Source organism: Urocitellus parryii, chromosome 11 (genome assembly GCF_045843805.1).
Source record: "Urocitellus parryii isolate mUroPar1 chromosome 11, mUroPar1.hap1, whole genome shotgun sequence".
Taxonomy (NCBI): Eukaryota; Metazoa; Chordata; class Mammalia; order Rodentia; family Sciuridae; genus Urocitellus; species Urocitellus parryii.
Window position 1 is genome coordinate 14,966,134 of NC_135541.1, and position 16,389 is coordinate 14,982,522.

Genomic DNA, 16,389 nt, shown 5'->3' on the forward strand with positions numbered 1-16,389 from the left:
GCGTGCTCTGCTGTTGGCCAGGTGGCCGCTGGCTCTATGCTGTTTTCTTCTTGGGGCAGATGTCCAGAGCTCCCCGGACAGATATGAGGGAATTGCACTGGAGTTAGAACTGATAAACCACAGTGGCTACACTGCAAAGAAAGAAAAACACAGAAATTCAAACCATGATATCTGTGTATTGTTGGTAACATGTTGTTGTACTTTAGTCTTATTATAGTAAATTTATCTCCGAGGGCTTAAACTCTATTACACAGACAACCCACAAATTGGAGAAAATAAAAGTTTTCTGTTTTGTTTTGTTTTTGCCCCTCACGTGCTGAAATGATAAGCTCTCCTATTTGTATATATTTGCCATCGCTAAGCCTCGATGTAAATTCAGGTGAAATTTACAATTCCAGAGACAAGTAATTTATTGAATTCAGATCATCATTTGTCAGTTCAGCTGATAGCCACTCAATAAATTTATTTTGCTATTTATTTATTTATATATTTATTTATTTGCAGTGGAGCCTCCCTGTGTTGCCCTGGTTGGTCTCAAACTCCTGGGCTCAGTTGATGTTCCGGGACTCTGGCACACGCCGTCACCCCGCTCCGCTCCACAGCTCTAAGCTCAGGACTCTGCTTCTTTCTGATTGCAGGATGGACCCGACTTACCTGTCAGGAAATGTAGATATTTTCAACAGTTGAGAAATTTTAAAATTTCCTGTTAGGTAATATTTATTCACTCTAATTTTTGAAATGATTAAAACCCCATAATGTTTTGTTATTTGGCTTGGATTTCATTCTCTACCTGCCAATCAAAGAGCATGTAAGATTTTTGTTGTTGTTGTTGTTAAGTCAAACAGTACAACTAATCAATTTATTCTATTCTCTTTCTCTCTTTTTTTTTTTTGAGAGAAAGTACTGAATAAATTGAAGAAAACTTTAAACCAAAAGTACGTGCTCTGTACTTTCCATGTGTGTTATTTATAGACCATGGATTTATTTTCAAAAGGCAGATCTCAGACATAATTAAGCCATGGAAAAATGCAACCGTTTGTGGTGGGCCAGGTCCTTCGTCCAGAGTCAAGGACCTCAGACCTGTTGGAGAGGTGACCGCTGCCATCGGTCCTCTTGCTTTCCATGTGCTCCTTTTTTTTTTTTTTTTTTTTGGCACATTTACATTTTCATCTTTCTGCATTCAAGGCAACAAACAACTTAAAATTATTGTGACTGTGTCAAGGAACAGATGAGCGGGGGGAGTAGTAGCTTCTAACTGGGGAAGTTCATATAATAGAAACTCATTTGTTTAAAAGAATAAACTGAAAGCACCAGCTGTGTGACCCCGGCCGACCATCTGATAAACACCCACTTGCTTCACAGCTGCCCTGACAGGGGATCAGCCCCAACATCACCATCAGACTGACACTGTTTTCCTTCATCACAAATGTGGGGGCCGGGTGTTCCCAACTTGAAAGGTGTCACGATTCCCAAATGCGCCGGCCACGCGGCAGCTGAAGCAAGAATAACTGCCGCGTTCACTGGCCAAGACCATGGTGAACGTCATCCAGCCCGGGTTAAGAACCATCCGGGGGCTAAGTCCAAGCACCTCTACCCACTAAAATAAAAGTTCACACACTTTTCACTAAATCAGATGCAGGGTCTGCCCTGAAAGCCCCCATTTCTTTGGAAATAGTCACATTCATCCAACTCTTGCAACTTGGCAGGGCCTTGACTGAAGGTTTGTTCTTGGGGTACAGAAGGTTCATGGTGATCTATGCAGATAACATGTGCTTTTCCACTTCATCTCCTGTTTAGTCCCCAATCATCCAAGTTCAGATCGGGATCAGGAGACAGGGCCGATGCCGGTGCCATTGTTGGGCCCTGTGCTCCCCATGCTCCTCGACCCGGAGTGTGAATGTCTGTCCGCACCGTCATGCACACCGACCCAAGAGAACTTCCCCCACCATCTCACTTTCCTCTTATTCGAGCCCAGGAGTTGGATTTACTGTTGTATCTGAACACATTTGTGACCTCGTGTTCCGTTCTGGGGTACCTTACCTTTCTGGTACCGTGAGCTGTACTTCCAAAAACTGTAATCTGTGCACACGTGTCCCACCTGTCCGTGCACTTGGAGAGACAGCAGGGTCCCTACTTGCTTATCCATTGTCCGCTTTAACTCTCCTGTGGTTTGAGGACCTCTGAACTTTCCTTGTCCTGTCGAGGGGACACAAAAGCAGAATGTAATTTTGGGGGGGAAGCTTCATGATGACTCGTGACAAGTTTTGTTTTTAAAAGTAATAAAAAATAAAGTCGCTTTTACTTAATCAGCCCACTGAATCGAGTTCTTTGTACAGTTTTCAACATGCATCAGTTACATTTAGGCATTAACACAAAAAATACAGGAAAGTGAAATATTATGTTTGTTCCTGTAACAAGAGTCCTGTTGAACATGAATGCTGTTCTGTGCCAGAGTTCAAGGGTGAGTCACTGCCGACCGGAATAAAGACTGTAGTGTAGTTCTGCACCAAGAAGAGTTCTGGCCCTGGTTTCCACCTCTCTGAAACATGATTTATTCTTGATAAGGCTTATTTTCTGTCTTGACTTTAAAAAAAATAAATATCCAAATCAAAATATGGAAACTGGAAGACTGCGGAGGTTCTCTAGTAAAAGGGTTGGTTTATACTTATTTTTAAGCCATAAAACTCTGCTCTTTGTTCAAAAGAAATCTTACATGACACCCAATGTAAAAAATGGATTGCGAAAAAGAACAGGTAAGCAGAGCAGCTACATTTGAAGGAGGCAGGGAAGGAGCGGGGTGCCTCCGCCACAGGAGCGCTGTGGAACCTCCTTCAGTCACCTGAGCTTGGCCCCACCCACCCACACCTGCACCGGAGGCGTAGCCCAGCTCACACACCTGGGCCAGAGTGACCTGGGAAGGACCAGAAGCCATTATCTCAGGTTCTTCCGACCACACTCTACTGTTAAACGGAAGTCTTTAATTTTTCCAGAGAAAATATATTAGAAGTCAAAGCTAGATAGTGTTTTGTTGTTAATAAAACTAAAGCATTTGTAGAACACAGTGATCCCAGCATCAGGTTTCAGTTGAGCTAAGGGCTCGTTGGCTCCTTGAAAACCACTGTAAACATCCTAAGGGGGGAAAGACAATTAAAAAATACAAAATAGAAAATATAACATTTAAGTAATTTCCCTTGAAGTCTGTTGTAAAAGTAAAATTCAACAATGTAGGTATAGAGTCCTATTATCACCAAGAAATGTTAAAATAGATGGCAGGAGGAACTCTCCCTGCCCCCCAGGCACACACGGAAACATGGCTGAAAAATAAGTACAGAAAAGACTAAAATTCTTATGTAGGAAAGATCTCAAATCTTGCCAAGCTTATTTTCAAGACAGAAAATAAGGCTTATCGAGAATAAATCATGTTTCAGAGTATAAATGGAAAGGACCCATGGGTTAGATATTTAAATGGGTGATTCGGAGAGTGTGATTTAGGAATAGATTGTGATCCAAAATATTGGGAAGAATTAAAGTATCTGGATAGCAGTAATTCTAGGAAGTTTTAAATAGGCCCTTTTACATAGTCTTCTGGTAGCCGTACAGTGGTGTATGATTTAAGGACGGGGGTCAGTCCTCAGAAATGCGTCATTAGAAAATGTTGGCGGGTAAACATCATAAAGCGTACTTAATATCAACTAAGACAGCTCCAATGTCACTAGGCGGTATGATCCCGTGGGGCCATCCTGTACGTGCCATTGTCATTGACTGAAGCTCAGTGAGGCAGCCCCTAGTTCACTGTGTTGCTCAGATGTAAGGAACTGGACCCCTTTTGTCTCCTTGGCTGGGTTCTTGAACATTTGGAGGAACATTCTGGAATCTTGACTGGGTGCCGCAGTCTGGCTAACTTGAGAGACCTTCTCTTTTACTTGAATCTTTTCCTTTTTTTTTTTTTTTTTCCATCTGAGGGTTTTTCCTGAGGAGCTGTGTGGTGCGGTGTGTGGTTCTAAAAATAGAGTTCGTGTCTTTTGACAAGTGGTTCCTGAATTGTGCCCAGCCAGACTGCGGCAACTGGGGATCTGGTTAAAGGATAGATTTGTGAAATAAAATTCCTTTACTAACTGTAAGAATGGTGTTGCATTGGGGCATCAGAAAGAGCCCTCTGGGTTTCATGGGTGGGAAAATCAAGTTTATCCAGCTCTTAGAATCTATAAGAAATTTCACCAAAGTGTCTTGACCTAAGAATAACTTAGAAAAAACAGGAGCATTTCCTTACACTATGGATGACCAAAGAATAATCAATAAGATACTATTCACAACTGCAACAAAACATCCCCAGAGACAAACTGAAACTCTAATAGGGATCTAGATAATTTAAGTACATGCAGGTTTCATGCTCTCAAGTGGTTTAACTTTTTATAAATTTCATTTTTTCTCCAAATTAATATAAATTTAATAAAAGCTATCAAAATTCCAATTGTATTTTCTATAATAAACTCATTAAATTTATTCTAAAGTTTTTATGGAAGGGGCTAAGGATATAGCTCAGTTGGTAGAGTGCTTGCCTCACATGCACAATGCCCTGGGCTCAATCCTCAGCACCACAAAAAAATAAACAAATACAATAAAAATAAATTTATGGAAGAATAAAGAAATACAAGTGGGGCTGGGGATGTGGCTCAAGCGGTAGCGAGCTCGCCTGGCATGCGTGCGGTTCGATCCTCAGCACCACATACCAACAAAGATGTTGTGTCTGCCGAGAACTAAAAAATAAATATTAAAAAAAAAAATTCTCTCTCTCTCTCTCTCTCTCCTCTCTCACTCTCTCTTTAAAAAAAAAAAAAAAAGAAATACAAGTAAGTAAGATAACTTTTATTTGGGTATTGGGATTTGACCAAGGGTGCTTAACCACAGAGCCATATCTCCAACCCTTTTTATTTTTTCTTTTGAGATACTAAGTTGTTGAGAATGGCCTCAAACTTGTGATCCTCCTGCCCTAGCTTTCCAAGCTACTGGGTGCCATCTTAAGACAACTTGAAAAATAGAAGATGACATGTCCTACCAAATATTATGACAACTTATAGAGTCAGGTGAGGCTGGTGCAAGAACAGACCAACTACAGAAAAGTAATAGAAACTAACTCCTGTCTATGTGAGAATTTATTATACAATAAAGTGCCACCATAAACAGACGGAGAAAGGTTAACATCCAGTGGTGCTGGGAAAGCTGGTTTCACAGAAGGAGGTAAATAAACATTGGTCTCCATCAAATGCCCCGTAAAAGATGGATTCCAGATAGTTAGCACAATAAGTCTCAAGTTTTCAAAGCTGTAAATATGACAATGCCTTAAAATAGGTTGGAAATCATAATCTAGACTTTAAATGTCCTTTATCTATTTTTCGTTTATTTTTTCCAAATGCTCTGATCATTTCCTGTTTTCTCAAAGAAGAGAACTCAAAGCATTTTTTACTTCAAAGTGTCCATAAGTTATATGTTTGTTGCTCATTTTAAATATTTTGTTTGCATCCTATATGTAAGACAATGGGACACAGTGGGTTAAAGACACAAGCACAGAATGTACGACTATAAAATTAATGGGATGTATGTCATGTGACCCAGGAGCAGGGGGAGTCCTCATAAAATTTTCAAAGCATAAAGCAAAAAAAAAAAAAAAAAAAAAAAAAAAATATATATATATATATATATATATATATATATATATATATATATATATAAATAAAATTTGGTTACATAAAAATTAATGATTTGTGCCAGACACAGTGGTACCCGCCTGCAATCCCAGCAACTTGGGAGGCTGAGGGAGGAAGATCATGAGTTCCAAGCCAGCCTCAGCAAAAGCGAGGCATTAAGCAACTTAGTGAGACCCTGTCTCTAAATAAAATACAAAATAGGGCTGGGGGTATGGCTCAGTGGTTGAGTGCCCCTGAGTTCAATCCCCAGTACCCCCAAAAAAGAATAGGCATAACACACACATAGATGGATCTTGAAAACAGCCGAGTGACAAAAGAGTAAGTGAGGTGCATGGGTCACTTCTATTATGTAAAGCGAAACACAAGAACCTACTCAACTAACCAGATGAACAGTCAACAGACACCCCTGAAGGAGGCAAGTCGCCCAGACCTGTGATGGTAACAAGCTGGGGATTGAGAGGTCGGACGGTCCCGACCTTCCAGAGCGTTTCCATAGACTTCAGGAATCTGTTATTACTCTATTTCCTTCCGACCTTGATTCTGCATTCCTAGTTAACAATAGCATGTCATTTTCTCTATTATTGCTCTAGAAGAGAATATCTTGCTGGATTATGGTTGGGTGAAACTCAGATTTTTATTGATGATATTTTGGCCTTTTCTTTTAGGATAAATCTTTCCGATAAATACCAGGTACAACCTGTTTTGTGGCTAAATGTGTTTATACAAATATTTTTTTTCCAAGTAAAGTTACATTCATCTTTTATTGAATTTACTCCTGCACGGGTAGGAAAATTCATAAATAAATGGTGCCATTCACTCTTGTCTGGGCACAGTATGTGGTTTGCATCTAGGTTCACCATCTCTTTTGGGTTCAAAGAAGTAATCACGTTAATTGTTGGCCCTGTGCTGTCTTTCTTGTGTCTTGAATATGGAAAAGTATACAGTCTTCTGGGCTGGGAGATTTGGCCAGGTCCCCTCCCACCAAGAGAGGAAATTAGACCGAAAATAACTTCTCAGAAATTGCCTGGCTGAGCCCTAAGATTAAATGACTTTAATGGTTCAAATTTCCTCATCTTCTATTACTTATTTCCTTGATAACTTGAGTCATTTCCCAGGCTACTTATTCTATCTTATTAGAAATGGAAGTTTTAGGATGAAGATTTGTCTCCTTGGCAAATGAGAAGCAGCCATTGGGCAGCAGAGAATTTTCTAGAGGCCTGCTAGTTCCTTTTTTGTTTTTCCCTTAGGGACTGAACCCAGTGATACTTTCCCACCGAGCCACATCCCCAGCCCTTTCTTTTTTATTGTATTTTATTTATTTGATACCAAAAATTGAACCCAGGGATGCTTAACCACTGAGCCACATCCCCAGCCCTTTTTATTTAGAGACAGGGTCTCACTAAGTTACTTAGAGCCTCGTTAAGTTGCTGAGGCTGCTTTGAACTTGCAAGTCTCCTGCCTCAGCCTCCTGAGCAGCGGGGATTACAGATGTACACCACCATGCCTGGATTTATATTTTATTTTGAGACAAGGGTCTCACTAAGCTGCTTAGGATCTACCAAATTGCTGAGGCTAACCTCAAATTTGTGATCCTCCTGCCTCAACCTCCTGAGTGGCTGGAATGACTAGTCTAGCTTATCAACATATTTTTATCTTTCATTGTTGAGAGCCACAGCCCAAGGGGCCCCAGCAAACTTCCAGCTGATTGGCTCACAGTGGCCCCAGCAAACTTCCAGCTGCCAGCTGATTGGCTCCTCTGCGGTGATGCTCATTGGGCTGTTTCCCCGCCCTTTCAGACCACGGAGCTGCTCATTGGGGGACTCTTTTGGCTCCTCCCATGCGACCCAGCCAATCGGCCTCAAGAGCCGGAGGAGTGGGGGTTGAGAGACTAGCTGGAAGCCCGTGGTGGCAGTTGGGCTCTGAGGGAATTCCTGAAGAGCTTCTGTGGTGCAGCTGTGTTCTAAAAATAAATTTAGTTTCTGCTTGATTAGTGGCTCCTGAATTGTGCCCAGCCAGGCTATGGCATTTCATAAAAGAAGTTGAAGTCCTACCTCACAGTATTTCATCCAATGACCCTACTTGGAGATAGAGTCATTGGAGACATGGTCATTAGGGTGAGCCCTGATTTGATGTGAATGTACTTCTTAAAAAAAAAAAAGTGGGGATGGGGGATTTGGACAGACCAACACTCATGTGCGCGCTGGAGGGAGGGCGTATGTGATTCTCCTGTAGGCCAAGGGAACTTAAGATTGCCAGCAAACCACTAGAGGGCAGTCCTCAGGAGGAGCCCACCCTGCTGACAACTTGACCTTGAACTTGTAGCCTCCAGAACTATGAAACAATACGCTTCTGTTGTCTAAACCACCCAGCCTATGGTGCTTTGCTCCAGCAGCCCTAGAACATGAATTCACTGCCCATCCACAGCGTAGGAGTAAGCAGTTAGCTCTGCTCACTCCATGGGGAAGTCTTGCCTGGGCACCACCCTCTCTGGTGTCCCTGCTCCAGCCCTGCTGCCACTCCTCGTTTGCTCCTTCCCTCTACCTGCTCTCCAGCCTGTGCACCTTCCATCCTGACACTGGAAGTCTCCCCAAGGGGTGCGAGCTCCTCGGGGTCAGGGGTCATGCTCCTCTTGTTCATCAGCATGTTCCCGTGGTGCCTGGCACACCGTCCTCCCTGGAATCACCCTGTGTGATTGTAATCATCTGTTCATAAACCTCATTCTCAATACCTGGGCCGTGCCTGACAAAGCTCAGCTCTGGAGGGTGGAAGGATCGAAGGATGGATGGAAGGAAGGATGGATGGAAGGATGGAAGGATGGATGGATGGAATTGTTATGCCAGATTCGTGGGACCCCAATAGACCCCCAGGAGCCGAATCCGTTGCAATCACATAAGAGTCTTTATTGCAAGCTCGAGCCTGGACTCACGACTGTTCCCGATGCAGCGGTCCCAGGGAGTGACATTTTATAGGTTTGGGGGGATACTCTATGCGTCACTACACCACACAGAAAATCATTCCACACCGCAGGAAAATCAAACAACAACTCTTAACATTGATTAGCACATTCACTGGCGGGAACAAGTTGGGTAAGGGTGATTGGTTAGTACAAGAAGGGGATTCTTTTAAACTGATTGGTTTAGGCCATGAGGGGTGTACATGCTGAACTACATGGTTTCCCAACATGTTATCAACCACCATAAACTACTGGGGGGGTCATCTGGCATTCCAGGTATTTTCCCTGTCTCATGCTGATTGGAGGTTGCTAGGGGGTTGCTATGGGTCCTCACTTAGCCTAACTGAGTCAGGGACACCTGGCACCACAGATCTCTCCTGTTATTTTTCAGACAAACAACTCAGCAGGGTGGGTATGTGCCTAGGAGTGCCCTGTGGGTCTTTCCAAGGACAAGGGTCACGCCCCCTCCTTGGACAGGCTTTGCTCTGAAGTAGAGGCTGGTTTCTCAAAAATGGAGTCACATCAGTTTCTCAGAATGAGGGTGGAAGGATAGATGGATGGAAGGAAGGATGGAAGGATGGATGGGTGGGTGGATGGATGGATGGATGGATGCTATAGAAATTCTTCAGGTTGAGAGCCAGGGATGTGGCTCAGTGGTAGAATGCTTGTGTGGCATGTGTGAGGCCCTGGGTTCAATCCCCAGCACCATGTAAAAACAAACAAAATAAAGGAAAGAAGAAAGAAAGAAAGAAAGAAAGAAAGAAAGAAAGAAAGAAAGGAAGGAAGGAAGGAAGGAAGGAAGGAAGGAAGGAAGGAAGGAAGGAAGAAAGAAAGAAAGAAAGAAAGAAATTCATTCTTCAGGTTGAGCCATCTCAGCAAGCTGAACTCAGCAAGAAAGTCCTCCTGAAGGAGAAGGGATGAGCAGGACAGTAGGATAAGAGTGAGTCCCAGGGAGGGAGGAAGCAGGAGGCTCCTGAGACAGAGCCCCAAAGCAGACTCCACTGGGCCAGCTGCGCGTCGCGTGACTCGGGAGTGCGCAGTGAGGCCGAGACACGGGACCCCGCTGTGGGTTACTGGGCCTGCGGGAGGGGTGAAGTGAAGGAGGACTGTGCAGGTGGCAGAGTGGAGGTGGGGCACCCTTCGGCATGGAGAGGGAGCAGGCAAACGGCCTGGGGAGGAGGCTTCTGATGGAGTCTGACCAAGCCTGGGGTCAGAGGGTGACCCAGCGCTGTGCAGCATAGGGCAAGGTCCCTAACCCTCATCTTGGTGAGCCTCCGTTTTCTCATCTGTAAAATGGGAATCATAGAACACCTTGCAGGAAGGGTTACTGAGGCACCTGTAAATCACCTGGCAGGGTTCTAGATCCACCCACGGATGCTCTAAATAAGTAATAACATATTGTCATTAGGAACACCTGGTGGCTGTCCTGGTGGGGGAAAAATGAGACTGACCTTCTTACGTGCCACTGAGGGAGAGTTACGATCCCTGTCCTTTAACTTGGAAAGAAAAGACTTTTGCTAGAAGGCTTTGCCTTTCCTTGCAGTATAGAAACCGCCAGGTTCCCCGTGGGGAGAACAAGATCTTGAGTTGAAACCTAAACCAAGAGCCACCAAGCAAGCCCTGAAGTCACACCCTTCCCAAGGGTGCTTCCTGGGAGCGGTTTCTGGTGTCAAAATGCCGATCTGTGATCAGGTGTATTCAAAGAGCTCCAAGGGACACTCTGCTTTCTTTTCTGCACCATCCGCAGCCTGACTCCGTGGCCGCTCTGTTCCTGATGCGGTTCCCGCTCCCGACCCTGGTACCCAGCCACCGCTTCTCCTCTGGGCCGCAGCACAATCTTGATGTTCGCATCCCAATCGCTGTGGGTCCAATGACCAATTTAGTGATTGCCATTCATTTGACATTCGAACCTCACTGTTTTCAAAGTAGTTGTCCCACGCATCATATTTTGGTCTTTACAGGAACCCAGGAGGTAAGCCGGGCATCTATTATTATTTTATAGACAAAAACCCAGTTGGGAGCCACAGGAAGCCCAGGAAGTGCCTGGCAGGCAAGAAAGCAAAGCAGGACACGAATGGGCTTGGGGATGAGGTAGGCACCTGCAGGTAAGGGGAGGCCGGGCACTCCAGGCTGGGAGGAAAAGGGACACAGGAAGGGTCAAGTTTAGGACAGGGGATCATCTCAGACTGTAGTTGGCTTGGGGAGAAAGCCTGTTGGCAGCATTTTGAAAAATTTTACAGAGTAGAGGAAATATGAATAGGAAGGGGAGATTCGACTAGCTATCCTGAGAGATCAGGTGGACAAAAAATAAGTGCAGATAACAGAAATTTAAATTACAAGTCAGGGCTGGGGGTGAAGTCAGGGGTGGAACACTCAACTCACATGCACAAGACCCTGGGTTCCATCCCCAGAACCACAAAACGAATAAATAAATGGTAGACAGTGCTAATATAGATTATATGTAATATATACAGTATATGTTATCTCGTATCATGACCCAGAACTATGGGATCTATTTTATATGACAGACTGTGCATATTACACATATGTATGTATGTATGTATGTCTGCTCATGTAAATAAAACTGTCAAAGTCCATTTGGATCGCTACAACAAAGATAAAATGGGTATAAATACTTAAAAACAACAGAAATTTATTTATAATCACATGCTAGCAGCTGGGGAAGTTCAAGATGAGGTGCCAGGAGATTCAGTGTCTGGAGAGGGCCCACTTTCTCACTGTGCCTATAAGGTCCTTGCTTAACATCTGGAGGGCCACCTTAAATGACAGCCTCCATTTTAAGGAAAAAGTTTCACTTTTTTTTTTTTTCACTAAGGGCCTTTCTGAGAAGGGCTCCCCACCCCCTCATACCAACCCCACCCCTAACCCCCTGGCTCTGATTCCTGGGCCTCCCCCATAAAAGTCCCAGAACCCCAGCCTGTGTCACCTCTGTCTCCTGTGGAGAGGTGGCCTTTATCTGTCGGCTCTGACAAATAAACTCTCGTGTGATCTCGGCCTGGTCTCCGTCTTTCATCTCTCGCTCCTCCTTTCCCTTCAGTCCTCATTATTGGATTGGCATCAGGGACAAGGACCCAACTTTTGGCAACAATTCTGTGGCTCCCTTTCTGGTGTGTGATGCAGGTAACGACCCCATCCAGCAGGTGTGAGAAAACACCTGGCAAGCACAGGTGTGGGGTGTCAAAGATGCCAGAACTTGTCACTTCCAAATCCTTGGCCTTTCGTGACGATGCATTGGAACAGGTGAGCCTCCCCGGCTCCCTAGACCCAAAGAACTGTCATTTGAACAGCACCAGGCTGCGCAGACGAGTTCTCCCTGTACTGGAACTCGGTTCACCTCGTAGAGAGAGACTAAGGGAAGGATAAAAATGCTTCGCCTTAATCTGCCAATTTTAAAAGCAAATCTCTAGGCATATTCGTCTTCTCAGGAAAAAAAAAAAAATCCCACAGTGTCCAGGCTGGTGGGCAGCCAGGATTCTGTTTAGCAGCTTTGGATGATAAAGGGAGGGGGACTGATCACCCCCATCTCCAGTTTCCCTGAGGGTCTAAGTAGATCTTAGGACAGAAAGCCAAGTCTTAGATTCTGGGAGCTTTGAACACCCCACACAGACACTCTTTCCTCTCCCAGGAGTGATGTCCCGAGACGCAACAGCTCTAGGCAAAAAAAAAAGGCCAATCACCACATCTGGTCCCAAATGTCTCATAGCCCCAACAAGCACCCTGAACAAGCATCTCTTGTATAAATGCCCAGCTGGCCACCTCTGCCTGCCACGGCCACAGCTGGAAAGGACAGAGTCCATGCAAGTCAGAGCGCATGTCAAGGCAAATGAGTGCATTTTGCAATTCAAACTTATTTTAAAAATCCATTGAGCGTTAAATACTGCAGGAAATATAACATAAACTTGAGCCCCTGCCCCCCTAGAGCCTTCAAGAAGGGGGACGTCATTTTGTAAAGTGTCTACTTTATAGTTTGAATGTGGCCCTTGCTGCTCAGCCACTGCAGCTTATTTTTTAAACGGACGGGTTTCTTTCTCTTTCTCTCCCCTTCTCCTCCAGAATCTCTCCCTCCCTATCTCAGGGGAAACAGGTCACCTTTCTTCCCCATCTAGACAGTTCTCTGCCCTTGATCACACACCCACCACAGGATGGAAGGAATCCAGACTTTGGAGATGGCACCAGAAGAGCTCAGAAAGGACTCTCCCAAATTGACAATGGAATGGCGACTCCAGCAGAGAACACGGGGAAGGTGGCCATTGAGTCACCTCTTCCTGCTGATGGGCAGAATGACAGCCTCCGGGACAGGCGTCCCCTGTGCTTCTCCTTCACTAGCAAAGCCATCGACCTTCCTTTTCCTTTTTCTCCAAACCATGTCCTTATTATTGGCTTGGCCTTGGGGACAAGGACGAGTTGGCAGCAACAATTCGTGAGGTTAGATGGGACTTCACGGTGGGATGGTGAAGGAAGGCCGTGGTGGAGAGGAGGAGCTGGGCGCGCAGGGTGCTGGCCTCTGGGAGGAGTGGCCCGGTGCAGGCTTGTTGGAGGAACAGGTGTGGCCCACGGGGATGTGGGTGGGGAGGGAGGAGCTCGGGGAAGGTGGGGATGATGGTGACCAGCAGTCATGCCACAGAGACCTGGGCAAGAGTCGCACATGGTCAATGATGAGTGTTAATGAAGGGTCTGCCCAGGGCTTAGGTCCCCTGAAGATCCATCGCCATCTCCAGCTCCAGTCACAAGGTTCTTCCTGATCCTAGCCAGGTACTCTTCCGGGTAACCGTGGGCAAGGTGGATGATCTGTTCAAGTCTCAGTTCCTTCATGTGTAAAATGCAATAGCGGTACCCACCTTAGGTAACTGTCTAGACAATTAAGTGGATTGTGTACCTAGCCCACGTTATCCAGATGGGACCTGTAATTTCTATTACTGAATTTTGTGATGGCCAAAGGCTATTTAATCTACTCCCCCTGATGGCTTGCTGGATTTCTAGTATGTTTCTAGAGATCCGTGCTTGGTGCTTCAGAGGATGCCAAGACGAAGATGAACTGAGACGTTCACAATTTAGTAGAAGAGGGAAAATAATCAAAAGAAAAGGAAATGGCTGGGCACAGTGGTGCACACTGCAGTCCTAACAACTCAGGAGGCCAAGGCAGGAGGATCACAAGTTCAAGGCCAGCCTCAGCAACTTAGTGAGAAGGAGACTCTATCTCAAAATAAAAAGGGCTGGGGATGTGACTCAGCGGGAAAGTGCCCTGGCTTCAATCCCTAGTACCAAAAAAAAAAAAAAAATAGAATTAATGAATATTTTAAAAGTCAAAGTGGATTTAATATGTCTAACATATTGCACATCCTAGCTTAGCAACACGTACACTAAAAAGTGTCCCCTAGTGATTAGAGAGCTACCTGGGCATTGCACTTGCTGCTGCCACCCAATGTCTCAAGAGATGAGTAGCTCAAATATCACTAGCCCCCAAAACATTCAAAGTCCTCAATTCAAAGTACGGTTCCTACTGACTGCATTATAACATTGAAAATCATAATTCAACCATCAAGACTGTCTATTCTGGAGGTTAGAACTTCAGCATATGAATCTGGGGGGACACAGGTCCCCCATACCAGATAGCAACCTGGAATGATTGACAGCCCAGTCATGGTGGGAAGAGTCAAACAGCCCTCAGTGATTTGTCCTCAATAAGAGAGTCAGCTGCCGGCAGGTGGGAGGAGAGCGAGATGCCAGGACATCCTGGGGGGGCGTCCCTAATGGCACGCAGTGACACATTCAGCCTGGGAGATGAGAAGTTCAGGTCTGGGCACCAGAGTTCCTGACTGCCAGCCCTCATCAGGCCACTGTCTGTAAGGCTTCAACCTGAGTCACACTAGCATCACCTGGGTCCCTCGTCAACAACCACAGCAGGCTGGCCCCACCCCAGAGGCCCAGTTCTAAGGCTGGGTCCTGCAGAAGTCCTCTAGAGTGCCCAGGGGATTCTAAGGGGCAACCAGCACTGAGACCCCCTGGGCTGTAGGATGCTCATGTCTGCCCAAACTGGAGTCCTCTCTTCCTGGTTATTCGTGTTCTGGGCCTTTAGAACTGCCGTCAGTGTTCTCTTGGAATTAACCGTCCATTTAGAACACTATAATCACATTCCCAGACATTTTTGTTTTTTGAGACAGGTCTCACTAAGTCGCTTAGGGCCTCGTTAAATTGCTGAAGTCGATCCTCCTGCGTCAGTCTCCTGAGCCGCTGGGATTACAGGCGAGTGCCACCATGGCCAGCTTTATTCATTTTTGTTGGTTCCTCCTTCAAATGCCATCTTCGTCAAGGCAGGGATTACTGGTCTCTATTCATTGCTGACATGTAGAGGCACCAGTAAATACGCATGGAATGAATAAATGGATTATGGAGGCGATGAGGAGACCCAGAGGTTAGGAGACATGGCTGAGGTCACACAAAGAAACAAATGGAGGAGCTATTGAATTATGTTCTTCTCACCATTGTTCTCTGGCTCTGCTCTGGGATGACCTTGACAGTGATGGACCCAGCAGGTACAGAGGTGGCAGATTCAGCACGGAGATGGCTGTGAATGAGCTACCTGCAGCCAGGAAGTGCTCTCAGGATTCTCTAGACATAAACCTATCTTCCTGGTTCCCGGTGGAAAGTGGCTTCTGCTGATGGCTAAGAGCTTAACTTAATTCATAGATTCTCATTTTCATTCTGGGAATGGAATTTTTCCTCTTTAGATACCTGTAAGTGGTTTGTACTGATTCCTAAAATGAGGAAGCTGCTGTGGAATGACCAGAGCTGCCTGTTTAAAGCCGCCGTGAGAATCAGACATAGCACACACGGAGCTGGGACAGGCCTCAGGGACGACACGGTGCACGGGTCATTTTACAAGTAAGAAGACGGGCCCAGAGAGATCCCGTGGCTTGCTGGGGGTTCCAGACCCTGACTCTACTCCCTGACTCTCTCTTCAGTCTCCATCCTCAGACTCTCCCAGAGGTGAAATGGGAATTGGAAGCACACAGGACAAGAGCCCTGCCCTCTTCTGGGTCCCACCCCCAGGCACCATGCAGTAGGTGTCTATCTGGGAACCGCCTAGGACAAACAGCGCTGTGGGCCCTCTAAATAATTAAGAGCCATGACCCGAACCTTTTGGCCTTTGCAGTTCCCCCACCCCTTGGTTGAGAGGCAAAGAACTGATTTCAAAAGCAATGGTCCTTCTTACCTTTATTTCCATTTTTTTTCCCATATTGGATGAATCAAGGTGGACTGGGGTTTCTCTGGATTCATGAGTCCCTGGGCTTCATCTCCCCACTGAAATTGCATTTTAATCCTATATGACATCTGGCTGGTTTCCCCGGCAACCATCTTGGAAGCCATAAACAGCAGATTAAGTCTTTGAGGGAAGAAGCAAGAGAATGGACAACCCCGGCCGAGGTAAAGACCCAGGCGCTAGAAGGTCCGCAGCGGTAACCTCTGCTAATAAGGAAGGGAAGGGTCCCCGGCTGCATTGGAGGTTCTCCATGCGGGAGCAACATTTGTTCATTTTCTTTCCTTTTTCCCTTTCTATGGTTGGGTCTGGGGATTGAACGCAGGACCCCGGGAACACTAGGCCAACACTCTACCACCAGGCTACACCCCCAACCCCTTTCTCCTATTTCTAAATCTCCCAGCGCATAGAACCTACATGGTACATCTGAAACCCAGATGGTTTGTTGGTAA